Genomic DNA, 13,659 nt, shown 5'->3' with positions numbered 1-13,659 from the left:
TACTTCTATTGCACCATGTCTATACAAATATTATGTTTTATGTATTATGTTGTATAACAATTACTGTATATACCAAAAAAATACTATAATAGTATCAGGGATCTAATATCGTATTGTAATAAAATTAAGGTCATTTTAAAATCAAACCAGTATGCCCATATCTTTAAATGTTTATCAGTCATGCTGTTGGCTTTTTACATAAGTTCTTATTTATAACATTTGTGCTCATAAGTTTACACACCGTGGCAGAATTTATGATTTCTTGGCCATTTTTCAGAGAATACGAATAACACAAAAACTTTTCTTCTTTCACTCATTGTTAGTGTTTGGCTGAAGCCATTTATTATCAATCAACTATGTTTACTCTTTTTAAATCATAATGACAACAGAAACTACCCAAACTACCCTGATCAAAAGTTTACATACCCCAGTTCTTAATACCGTGTATTGCCCCCTTTAACATCAATGACAGCTTGAAGTCTTTTGTGGTATTTGTGGATGAGGCTCTTTATCTTCTCAGATGGTAAAGCTGCCCATTCCTCTTGGCAAAAAGCCTCCAGTTCCTGGAAATTCTTGGGCTGTCTTGCATGAACTGCACGTTTGAGATTTCCCCAGAGTGGCTCAATGATATTGAGGTCAGGAGACTGAGATGGCCACTCCAGAACCTTAACTTTATTCTGCTGTAGTCAATGACAGGACATCTTGGCCTTGTGTTTTGGATCATTGTCATGTTGGAATGTCCAAGTACGTCCCATGCGCAGCTTCCTGGCTGATAAATGCAAATGTTCCTCCAGTATTTTTTGAGAACATACTGCATTCATCTTGCCATCAATTTTGACCAAATTTCCTGTGCCTTTGTAGCCCACACATTCCCAAAACATCAGCGATCCACCTCTGTGTTTCACAATAGAAATGGTGTACCTTTCATCACAGGTCTTGTGGACTCCTCTCCAAATGTAGCGTATATGGTTGTGGTCAAAAAGCTCAATTTTGGTCTCATCACTCCAAATGACTTTGTGCCAGAGGGTTTGAGGCTTGTCTCTGTGCTGTTTGGCGTATTGTAAGTGGGATACTTTGTGGCATTTGTGTAGTAATGGCTTTCTTCTGGTGACTCGACCATGCAGCCTCCTTATTGTGCATCTTGAAACAGCCACACCACATGTTTTCAGAGAGTCCTGTATTTCACCTGAAGTTATTTGTGGGTTTATCTTTGCATCCCAAACAATTTTCCTGGCAGTTGTGGTTGAAATTTTAGTTGGTCTACCTGACCGTGGTTTGATTTCAACAGAACCCCTCATTTTCCACTTCTTGATTAGAGTTTGAACACTGCTGATTGGTATTCGCAAGTCCTTGGATATCTTTTTATATCCCTTTCCTGTTTTATACAGTTCAACTACTTTTTCCCGCAGAGCCTTTGAAAATTATTTTGATTTCCCCATGACTCAGAATCCAGAAACGTCAGTGCAGCACTGGATGAAAGATACAAGGGTCTGTCAGCAGTCCAGAAACTCAGTGACCTTTTATACACACACACTAATTACAAGCAGTTTACAGGTGAGGATGGTTACCTTTAATAGCCATTCAAACCCCTTTGTGTCAACTTGTGAGCATGTTACCATGTTAACATTTGATCAGGGTCATTTGGATAGTTTCTGTTGCCATTATGATTTAAAAAGAGTAAACACAGTTGATTGATAATAAATGGCTTCAGCCAAACACCAACCACGAGTGAAAGAAAAGTAGTTTCTGATAACAGGAACATTTTGGTACAGTACTGTCAGGGTTCTCTCAAACAGGCGTTCTGTATGTTCGTTTTTTTCATCCATCCGTTGGCGGTTGCAAAATAGACACACATGTATGTCTATGGGCTAGTGGATGATCATCACATTGGATTTAATTTTCAAAAAACAGTTACATTTGAAATGAAATGTAACTGTCACATTGGCGGTGCTCTCAACCAAACTGTCAAACCATCCAATGGCTGGTGTCATAACTGATCACATGTGCAGCATCATGGCAGCTGAAGATTAAACAGAGGCCAAGATGGCCCCATCTGAAAACAATAGGAGGATTTACTTCCACTTTAAGTTCAGTTTTTTTTGAGAGAGAAAACCCTATTTAACCACTTGCCGCCTGCCATATAGCAAAATGACAGCAGCAAAGTGGTTTCAATATCCTGACCGGACGTCGTATGACATCTTCAGGATATCAAGCCGATGCGCGCCCCCAGGGGTGGGCATCACGGCGATCGTCATTGCGGTGTGCCAGTCTGACACACCGCAACTCCGATCTAGGTAAAGTCTCTCTGATGGAGACTCTTCACCATGTGATCAGCCTTGTCCAATCACGGCTGATCACGATGTAAAGAGGAAGAGCCGGTGATCTGCTTTTTCTCCCTCGTGTCTGTCAGACACGAGTAGAGGAGAGCCGATCAGCTGCTCCTCTGACAGGGGGGGGTCTGTGCTGATCGATGCCCACACTGGACCACCGGGGATGCCCACCACCAGGTATGCCACCCTAGACAACCAGGGATGTCAATCAGTGCCCACAATGGATGCCAATCAGTGCCCACAATGGGAATCACTGATTGGCAGGCATTATGGTTTGGCACTGATTGGTATCCATCAGTACAATACATTACAGCACATCAGTGCCACCTATCAGTGCCCATCCATATCCGTGCCGCCTATCAGTGCCCATCCGTGCTGCCTATCAGTGCCCATCCGTGCTGCCTATCAGTGCCCATCCGTGCTGCCTATCAGTGCCCATCCGTGTCGCCTATCAGTGCCCATCAGTGCCGCCTTATCAGTGCAGCCCCATCAGTGCAGGAGAAAACTTACTTATTTACAAAGTTTTGTAACTGAAACAAAACAAAAAAAATCTTTTTATTTGTTTAGCAGAAAATAAAAACCCTAGAGGTGATCAAATACCACCAAAAGAAAGCTCCATTCGTGGGAACAAAATGATAAAAACGTATTTATTTTGGGTACATTGTAGCATGACCGCGCAATTGTCATTCAAAGTGCGACGGCACTGAAAGCTGAAAATTGGTCTGGGCAGGAAGGTGTATAAGTGCTCAGTATTGAAGTGGTTAAAAAATGGAACAGACGAAAAACACAATTGCATGTCTGTGTCGATTTCAGAGACATCTGTGCAGGTTCATGCATAGATATCTATTGAAATCGCACCCGAAGTTGCCAAAAGTAGTACAAAAACTACTTTTGGGAATTGGTGCGGCGCCGCAAAGTCAGCATCACACCAATACGGACGGTGCAGTTGCAATAGCCGTCGTTTTGGCATGTGATTTGACATGCCAAATCGCATCAATGTGAACCTGGGCTTAGACCTATGCTCAAGTGTCCTAAACTGTCATGTCTTGCAGCTATGTAAGTCCTCATTTTGTACCAGTTCACACAAGCTCACAGCCCAAAATGCTGCAGTCTTACCGAATCTCACAGCTTCCCCTTTTTTGTTTTTTTGACTGAATTTTATTTAAAGTGCACAAAGTCACGCTTCTTTCATGCCACTGAACAACAGCACGGCACCATGCAGGCCCATCCAGAGCAGTGCGATATTATGCAAAGGTTGCAAAATATCGCATAGCTTTGGAACACTGCGTACGGATCTTAACAAAAAGAAAATGCAGGTAACTGCACACAGTGTGAATGTCGTGTACACACGGGCGGACTTTTCGACCAGACTGGTTCAACGGACCGAATCCGGCGGACAATCCGACCATGTGTGGGCTCCATCGGACTTGCAGCGGACTTTTTCAGTCAAAAATCTGACGGACTTTAGATTTGGAACACGTTTCAAATTTGTCCAATGGATCCGAGTACGGTCGAAAAATCCGCTCGTCTGTATGCTAGTCCGACGGACAAAAACCGACGCTAGGGCAGCTATTGGCTACGAACTTCCTTACTTTAGTCCAGTCGTACGTCATTACGTACAAATCTGTCAGACTTTGGTGTGATCGTGTGTAGGCAAGTCTATTCGTTCAAAAGTCCGTCGGACCAGTCCGGTCGAAAAGTCAGCCCTTGTGTACATGGCATTACACTTGCAGTTAGGGTGCGTAAAAAACATGGTTGAGCTGCATTTTTACCGCCTAACCGATCCACCTTAAAATGATATTAAAGTCAGGCCATTCACCTGAATGGCGCCAAACCGCTGGCATGGTGATGTGGGTTTTTAGTGATTAAAATAAGGGGTGAGGAGGCGACTTATCACCTCCTCACTGCCTGTCGGACACCGTCTGAGTAGCGATCCAACCGCCTTGGATTGCTCTTCACAGGAGCGCCGTACGTGTAAACGAGCCCTAAGGATTAGTTGAATCAAAGGGAAAGTAGGCAAGTTTCTGACAGTCTAAAAGGTGCTGTACATTTATGTACATTGCGGTTACAGTAAGAGCCCCGCATTTATTTCCCTTTTTCATCTCGTATTGCAGCACACTGCGTTAGGTAGCCCGTTCAAAATTAATGGGTCACAATGAACCTCAACGCATGAAAAAACAGGTCTTGCTGAATGTTTCTGAAGCACATCGCAACGCACATAGTTACAGCACAGATGCCTTCTGGCTCTGCACTAAGGTGCCATAAAATGTGTAAATGGTGCTTTACTGCGTGTTGTGGTGATCCACCCATTTATCGCAATGTAGTGGATGTGAATGGGCCCTAAGAGTAGCTGGCCCCACAGAAAACCATTTTCTAATATTTACACAATTCACATAGAACTACAGAAGCTGTGAACAGGACGTACATGGACAATATACAGATCATTTAAAGGGTTAGTTGACCTTCTTAGAAAATAATAAGGTGAACGCTCCTAGCACCCCCCCGTCCCTGCTGCACCCACCTCCGTGGTACAGTTTCACCATCCACACATCCTGATGCAACAGTCCTGGGGTTTAAGAACCTTCCACCCACCTCTCCACGTCAGCCAATCAAAGGATACTTTTTATTCATTCAGAAAACATTGGCTTCCTGTGAATGACTGAGCAGTGTAAAGCTTTCGGGAGCGGGATGGGAAGGTTCATGGTCCACTGCTAGAACACGGCTCTGTATACTAGAGATGCACTGAAATTTCGGCCAAAAATGGTGCTATCGGCATTTGGTTGATAAGAGAAAAAATGGGCCGATTAATGGCACCAAAAACGCACGCGATTTTGCCACAATTTTAACAGGATTTTACTGTGCTTATGGGGTGTGTTTCAAAGGTCATGTGACCGCATAATAGTTAATAGTGCGTTCTTGCTGCCTTTTCAATGCATTTCACTGGGGAGGTGCGTTTTTTTGTGGGTTTTTTTTAATTGACCAAAAATGCAGCAAGCAGGATTTTTAACACCGCAATGAAAGCCTGACGGACTGGTATGAAGACATACATAGAATTTTCTTGAGCTTTTCTTGCGCTAAAAGGTGCCAATAATGGACAACAATAAATGAATATTCATTCCCGCCCACTAGGCTGTCATATGATGTCCTTGAATTTGAGCGGGTATATCTTAATGATGGGTGCAGCTACAGGCATCATTCAGATATCGGCTTTTTCAGACGGCGATTCCCTACACCATGAGAATGATCATAGCGGCTATTCCACTGCTTGATCATTCTTACGGGAGGCTAGAGGGGACGACCCCCCCCCTGCGCCCTCCGGTGCTTCTACTGACTCACCGCTTCCAACGGTGAGCCAGAGACAGCCCCGGATGTTTACCATAGAGATTTTCAGCGGACCAGATGGTCGCCGGAGTCTCTATGATCATTTGTAGGCCGGGCGCTATGTTATGATGTCACATCCGGCCTCTGCATTCAAACAAATGGCGCCACCTCGGCTGGGAAACCGAAAAAAAAAAAACAAACAGTAAAGTTAGCTCAATTTTTTTGTATAAATGTGAAATATGATGTTACGCTGAGCAAATAGATACCAAACATGTCACGCACTCGTGGAATGGCGACAAACTACGGTACCTAAAAATTTCCATAGGCGACGTTTTAAATTTTTTTTACGGTTACCAGGTTAGAGTTACAGAGGAGGTCTAGTGCTAGAATTATTGCTCTCGCTCTGACGATCGCGGCAATACCTCACATGTGTGATTTGAACACGTTTGCATATGCGGGCGCGACTTCCGTATGGGTTTTCTTTGCTGCGCGAGCTCGCGGGGACGGGGGCGCTTTGAAAATTTTTTTTTTTCTTAATTTATTTTTATATTTATAAATTGTGTTTAAAAAAATAAAAATAAAATTTTGATCATTTTTATTGCTGTCACAAGGAATGTAAACATCCCTTGTGACAGGAATAGGTGTGACAGGTACTCTTTATGGACAGGTACTCTTTTAGACCCCCGATTCCTCCTTTGCACTTCAAAGTATTCAGATCGCCGCTTCCGGCGATTCTGAATACTGTATATTTTTTAAAAAAAACGGCGCCATTGGCAGCCGAGTAAACGGGAAGTGACGTCATGACGTTGCTTCCGTGATTACACGCAGGATACTGGAACAAAGCCGCTTACGGCTTCGTTCCAGACTGTCTCTAGCCGCCGGAGGAGACGGATTGTTGATCTGGCCTACCGGTGGAGTGGCCCGGTAAGAGAGGCGGGGGGGATGTCCCCTCCCGCTCCTCCAGTATAAGAGCTGAGCGGCTTTTAGCCGCATCGGTTGTTATCCCTGGAAAGCCGTTCGCTGGCTCTAAAAAAACCGGAATGATGCCTGCAGCTGCGGGCATCATCCCGGTATAACCCCCAAAAGCCGAGACCGCACATCTGCGTACGCTCGGCGGGAAGGGGTTAATCTCCTCTTCTCAAGAGAGAATCAATTCAGTTCCTCTAATCTTTCCTCATAGCTGAGCTCCTTCAGATATCAGAACATTTGTACTCGTGCAAATGCTTGGTATTGGTACTGATACCTGTATTGGTGCAACCCTAGTTTTACAAGTACAAAAAAACACCTGTTGATCCTGCCAGTAATCTAATGAGTTAAAACAAGGAGTACAGGAAGTTCACAGTTTCATTGTTTCCAATTCTTTCTGTGGACTTTAGAACACCAGCCTTAGGGCGACAATACTGGTCCTCCATAGGAGGATAGTGATAGGGTGTTGTCATTCTTCGACAGTAAGTGTGTTACTGGCAGGATCATGAGTTCAAAATAAAAAGGGAAAAAAAGCCTGAAATAGAAAACAAATGCAGTCACCACTTCTAAATAGCAGTAAACTGCAAAATATTTCATTTTTGTTCTTGGGTTTAGATTAGAGATGCACCGAAACATTTCGGCAATATCGCCCAAAAATTGTGTTATCGGCATTCAGCCATGGTGCCGATAATGGTACCAAAAACGCACCTCAATTTTGTCACAAAGTCACAGCGATTTTACCGCAAATTCGCTGCAATTTTGCTGCGATCTTGGGCTGATTTCCCATGCTGTGCTTATGGGGTTTTTCCATAGGTCACATGACTCAAACCGCATCAAAAACACAACACAGGTGCGTTAATGATGCGTTCTTGCTGCGTTTTCAATGCATTTGAACTGGGAGTAGAGCTGCACGATTCTGGCTAAAATGAGAATCACGATTTTTTTGCTTAGCGGATAGATCACGATTCTTGCGGCGTAACATTATCTTTCACATTAAAAAAAAAAAAAAAATTGGGCTAACTTTACTGTTTTGGCTTTTTTTTTTATTCATTGAAGTGTATTTTTTCCCCAAACAATTGCATTTTAAAGACCACTGGACAAATAGAGTGTGAAATAAAATATTGCAGCAATTGACATTTTATTCCCTAGGGTCTCTGCTAAAAATATATACTGTTTGGGGGTTCCAATTAATTTTCTAGCAAAAAAAATATTGATTTTAACTTAAACAAGTGTCAGAAAAAGATTTAGACTTTAAGTAGTTAAACTTCCTGCATTTATAGGTTGTTAAAAACTTGGCAGACTGCCTGGATTTTTTCTTTACGCACAGAAGTTTAGCCCTTTGATCTAAGAAGGAAGAGTTATGCTGACCATACACTATACGAAAAATCGGCCGAACCCATCAAAGTCTAAATGACAGATTTTGGGCCGATTTTTCGTATAGTGTATGGCCAGCATAAGTTACATTGTTTCATGTTAAAAACTTGGCAGACTGCCCAAATGTTTTCTTTTGACAGCTGAGTGAGCAAATAAGTCTCTCCACTCTTACATGAAAGAAATCGGCAAACTCTGCAATAGAGATCGTCAAGGGGGTTGAATCGAGATCACGATTTTTTTAACGATGAATTGTGCAGCTCTAACTGGGGAGGTGTGTTTTTTTGTGCGTTTTTTTTTTTTTAACTGACCAAAAATGCAGCAAGCAGGATTTTTAACATCACAACAGAAGCCCAACGGACCAGTGTGAAGACATACATAGAATTTAAAGGGGTACATTTTTGTTGCGCTAAAAGGTGCCCATAATGGCCGACAATCAATTAATATTCATTTAAATTGGTGGTCTTAATTAAAAAGTCAAATAGAATACAATTTTATATAAAAATATAAATATTTTTAAAAACTCATTTTTGGTTTCGGTTGCATCCTGCAAAATTCGGTTTTGCCACCAAAATTTCCATTTGGTGCACCTCTCACTTTCAGCTTTAAAACGAAAATTACACAAAACACTAGCTCTTTAATTAAAATTATGAAAGGGAACCAAATTTAACAGCCTTAACTATAACAATAAAAAAAAGAAATATATATTAAATCAATCATCCTAAGCCCAGTAAACAGGAAGATTACATAACTCATTCATGATCCAGTCCACATTGTGTCTCCTTTCCCATGGCTCAAGTTAGAACGCAAGTATGATAGACACACAAATCCTAAATTAAAGTAGACAAACGCGCCCAGCTTGCATGCCGCCTTCTATCAATACGGCAAAATGCTAATTTCCTAATTAACAACCTAATTAGGTAATTATGGTGTTGCAGAAGGATGCCGCAATGAAATATGACAACATGGTCACCTCTTTATATGGCACCTGTGGGGCTTTTTCAGCTGTTACCCGCAAAGCCTGCAGTATCAATCGGAGAGCAGATGTCAAAAAGACCTTGGCATTTCCCAGCCTGGTGGATGACGGAGTGCTTCAGACAGCAATTGTTTAACTCCTTCAGAGCAAAGCAGACGTACAGATTTGGTGCGCTTTCCAAAAGGAGGAAGACTACACTTTCTGCTGTATTTAAGTTTTTAAATAAAGATTTATTGGCATATTAGAATAAGATGTTCTGTAATGTGATAAAGAAAAAAATAAGTACTCAACCGAAAAAGCAGAAAATATCAACTTCCCAATAGACAAATGGGAATTTAAAGTGTGAGTTTTTTTTTCTCACATATTGTATGATATGGTCAGGTATTAAAGTTAAAAATTTTCTATTATATGTTAGAGACGGGACAACTTTTAAGAACCAGGAAGCCAACTTTACAACTTGGTCTTAAACTAAAGACCACCCCCCACTAACCCTCATTTTTGGATATACATTTTTTTCTTCTTACCTCTTATGCATTACATAGTTACATAGTAGGTGAGGTTGAAAAAAAAACAAAAAACGCAAGTGACAGTCCATCAAGTCCAACCTATGTGTGCGATTATATGTCACTATTACATTGTATATCCCTGTATGTTGCGGTTGTTCAGGTGCTTATCTAATAGTTTTTTTAAACTAATCGATGCCCCCCCAGCTGAGACCACCGCCTGTGGAAGGGAATTCCACATCCTTGCCACTCTTACAGTAAAGAACCCTCTATGAAGTTTAACCGCTTACGGACCGTCACACGCCGATATACGTCCTAAATTTGAAGAGGAATATTGTTGTTATGGCAGCAGCTAGCTGCCATAACCCCGGTATCCTCTTCTTCGGCCGGCGGTCTGCTTTACGATAATAGTGGTCTCTGCGGCGGATTCACCGCAAGATCACTTTTATCGGCGGCGGGAGAGGGATCCCCCCCCCTCCCGCCATGCTTCGGTGCCCTCCGCCGCTTACCAGAGCCGTCGACAGCGGTGGAGGCGATCGGATCCTCTCACATCAGTGACATTGAGAAGGGTGAGGGGAAGATGGCCCCCACCCGTCTCCATACCATTGCAGGGCGAAAGCAACGTCAAAACGTCACTTCCGCCCATACCTCATAAAAGGGCCATTTTTTTTCTTTTAATTTTTTTAAATGATAATTTTTTTTTTTTTATTGCATTTTAGTGTAAATATGAGATGTGAGGTCTTTTTGACTCCAGGTCTCATATTTAAGAGGTCCTGTCATGCTTTTTTACTATTACAAAGGATGTTTACATTCTTTGTAATAGGAATAAAAGTGACACCATTTTTTTTTTTTTTAAAGAACATTGTAAAAATTAAAAAAAAAGGTAAAATAAATAAGAAAAAAAAAAAGAAAAAAAAAATGTTTTTAAAATGCGTCCCCTATCCCACCAAGCTTGAGTGCAGAAGTGAACGCATACGTAAACGATCCGTAGAGCGAGAGCAATAACTCTAGCCCTAGACCTCCTCTGTAACTAAAAAAATGCAACCTGTAGAATTTTTTAAATGTCGCCTATGAAGATTTACAAGGGTAAAAGTTTGTCGCCATTGCACAAGCGGGCGCAATTTTGAAGCGCGACATGTTGGGTATCAATTTACTCGGCTTAACATTATCTTTCACAATATAAAAAAAAAAAAAAAAAAAAAATTGGGCTAACTTTACTTTGTCTTATTTTTTTTAATTAAAAAAAGTGCAGTATTGCAACGACCGCCATTTTATTCTCTAGGGTGTTAGAAAAAAAAAAATGTATAATGTTTGGGGTTCTAAGTAATTTTCTAGCAAATAAAAACAAAAAACATTTTTTTTACTTGTAAACAACAAATCTCAAAAAGAGGCTCGGTCGTAAAGTGGTGAACTTCTGTCCCAGCCTCGCCGCAGGGAGGTGCGTAATTTCCTCTACTGCCTATGCCTGCTCCCCCCCCCCCCTGCCTTCTGCGTATGCATATGCTAATGCATACTAGCATATTATGCTCTTAATTTGCAGAGGCAAGGTTATTTTTGCAGTTTGCTACTACTTTAAATGGGCTAAAAGGGTATTAGTGATGAAAAACAACTACCGTGTTTCCCCCGAAAATAAGACCGGGTCTTATATTAATTTCTGCTACAAAAACCCACTAGGGCTTATTTTCAGGAGATGTCTTATGTATTTACTGTATTCACAAAAAAGTTTCACCCCTGTCAGCTCAGGAGTCAGCATTGTGAAATTCTGTAATCCCAAAAATAAACCTTAGTTTAGATATTGTAAAATCATGTAATCCATTCTTTAAAAAAGATTATATAGTAGGTGAGGTTGAAAAAAAAAAAAAAAAAAAGAAGGACAAGTCCATCAAGTCCAACCAATAGTTTACTGAAGATGAAAATGCCATCTGGATACCATCTGTTTGCATCCACCTTTGCTGTAAACTTCTAGGTACGCTGTTTCACTGAAAATAAGCCCTGCCCTGAATAAAAGACCTAGCGTGAGTTTCTGAAATGGCTGCAATATAAGCCCTACCCCGAAAATAAGCCCTATTTCAAGTCCTTGTAAAATCACGTAATCCATTCTGTAAAAAGATTATATAATGTGCAGTGTGTCTCCTTGTGTAATTTTATTGTGCAAAATGCCTTATTTACAGCACCGCTGGGCGCTCACACGACCCGCCAGAGCTCTTTCCCACTCCGAGCCCTGCAGAGGGAGGGGCTGCTGACGTCACGTGGAAGGAGAAGAGAAGAACTCCAGTGGGCCACGTGAGCACCCAGCGGCGCTGTAAATAGGATTTTTTACTTACTGTAAAATACGTTTCTCTGAGTTCATTGACAGATACAGCCTTCTTTATTCAGAACAGTAGGTTATATCATCTCCACAGGAGTAGGACTAGGCAGAACAAAAAAACAACCCCTGCCTACGCCCATGGGCTGTCCTCCGTCAGTATATAACCCTCTCCCTGCTCTAGGTATTCAGTTTAGTAGAAAGCAGTAATAGAAGTATCAAAAAACTCCATAGAGAGGGTGGGTGCTGTGTCTGTCAATGAACTCAGAGAAACGGATTTTACGGCAAGTCCTATTTTCTAATTCGTTCATTGACAGACACAGCCTTCTTTATTCAGAACGGTAGGGACGTCTCAAAGCGGTGCTGAACATGAGGGGTTGGACAGCGAAAAATCCCAAGGCTAACACAAAAGCCAACCAGGGGTAACAGTAGCTTCACAGGACAAGCTGGAACCCAACCTGAACGATACTCCTTCAAGAGGGATTAGACCCTCTTAACAGCAGCCTGCAAAAAGCTTGTGGCCAAAAAAGGCACCCGCAGATCCAAGCCATCCACTTTGTAGGACTTGAGAAAATTGCGCCACGAATGCCTGAAGACCAAAGGCCCAAGACGCACTAGGCGCCCGAGAAAAATGCGCCGTAACAGGGAATGCAGGAACCCGATTCCTGACAGAATAGCCCAGAGTCATCATCTGTCTGATCCTTCCATAAGAAGGTCACAGAAGAAGCAGACAGCCCCTTTCTTGGCCTGTCCGAGAATACAGAGAGCCCGACTTCCAAAAGACGCAGTGGCTAACAAATACAACCGAATCCCCCAAACCACATCCCGGGCAGATAAGGCAAATTCCTTGGGATGTGTTGCCAGGGACACAAGAAAGGAAACACAATGTCCTTGTTCAAATGGAAACCCAGGGACGGAACAATAGAGAAGGGTGAAGCACCGCCTAAACCTGGGTAAGGTGAACGAGAAGATAACGCCACCCTTTTCGACACCCTGTGAGTAGAGGTGAAATCCACCAAGAGGCCACCTTCCGAGACAGAGTAAGCAGTGGAATCTCCCAATATTTTGAAAGAGGGAGGGAGAGGGACTCGAAAACACCAAGTTCAGATCCCACGGCAGTAGAAAAAAAAACGCACCGGTGGAAACAGACGTCTAACCCCTTGAATAAAAAAGGTACGCACCAGGGGAGCGCAAGACCAGGGGATGCTGAAGACGAGCACCCAGGCTGACACCTGGCCCTCGATGGTACTCGAGGCGCATTCCTGCTAAACCCTCCGTAAATGGGGATCGGAATTGGAGCCACTTAGAAAGAACAAGAATGAATGCCCGGTGATTCACACCAGGATATATGCGCTGTCCACACCCGGAGGTTAAAACCTCCTAAAAGATGGACTCCCCAGCCATCAACAGTGTCGGAACTGCCGCACCTGGCTCAACACAGCCAGGCCGTTAAAACCAGGGACTCTAAGGCAGGATGGAATAACGGCCCTGGGACCATAGATCCTTCCTGAGAGGCAGTCGACAAGGAACGACTGCGACCAGGCACACCTGGTCAGCGTACCCAGACCGACTGGACTCATCCAGGGATAATAGAATGACCAGAAACCCTGCAGCCGTGATCCTGCGTAAAAGCCACAACAGAAGCTGGAGAGGAGGAAAGGCATAGGAAAACGTCATTGGCCCCATGGGCCACCAGAGCTGCCAGAGCAACCTGTGACCTTACCATAAACCTTGGTACCGTCCAATTGAACCTGGACACCAAGAGAACTACCTCACCTCATGAGTGTCCCAGTGGGAACAAACCCGAAGAAACACAGCCCAGTGAAGGGCCCATCCGTGGTCCAACCCTCGCCAACTGAGGTATCCGTCTGTTAGCATTCCACTCCT

At 42.9% G+C, this 13,659-nt stretch overlaps 1 protein-coding gene across 3 annotated transcripts in view; it reads right to left on the bottom strand.

Annotated features, from left to right (window-relative positions):
* MAPKAP1 (MAPK associated protein 1) overlaps window positions 1–13,659 on the bottom strand; it is a 399,325-nt gene that overhangs the window by 369,790 nt on the left and 15,876 nt on the right. The gene's annotated exons all lie outside the window — the stretch shown is intronic.

This window comes from Aquarana catesbeiana, linkage group LG09 (assembly GCF_042186555.1).
Source record: "Aquarana catesbeiana isolate 2022-GZ linkage group LG09, ASM4218655v1, whole genome shotgun sequence".
Taxonomy (NCBI): Eukaryota; Metazoa; Chordata; class Amphibia; order Anura; family Ranidae; genus Aquarana; species Aquarana catesbeiana.
The sequence above is the reverse complement of the archived record's forward strand: the minus strand, read 5'-3'. Positions and strand labels throughout refer to the sequence as shown.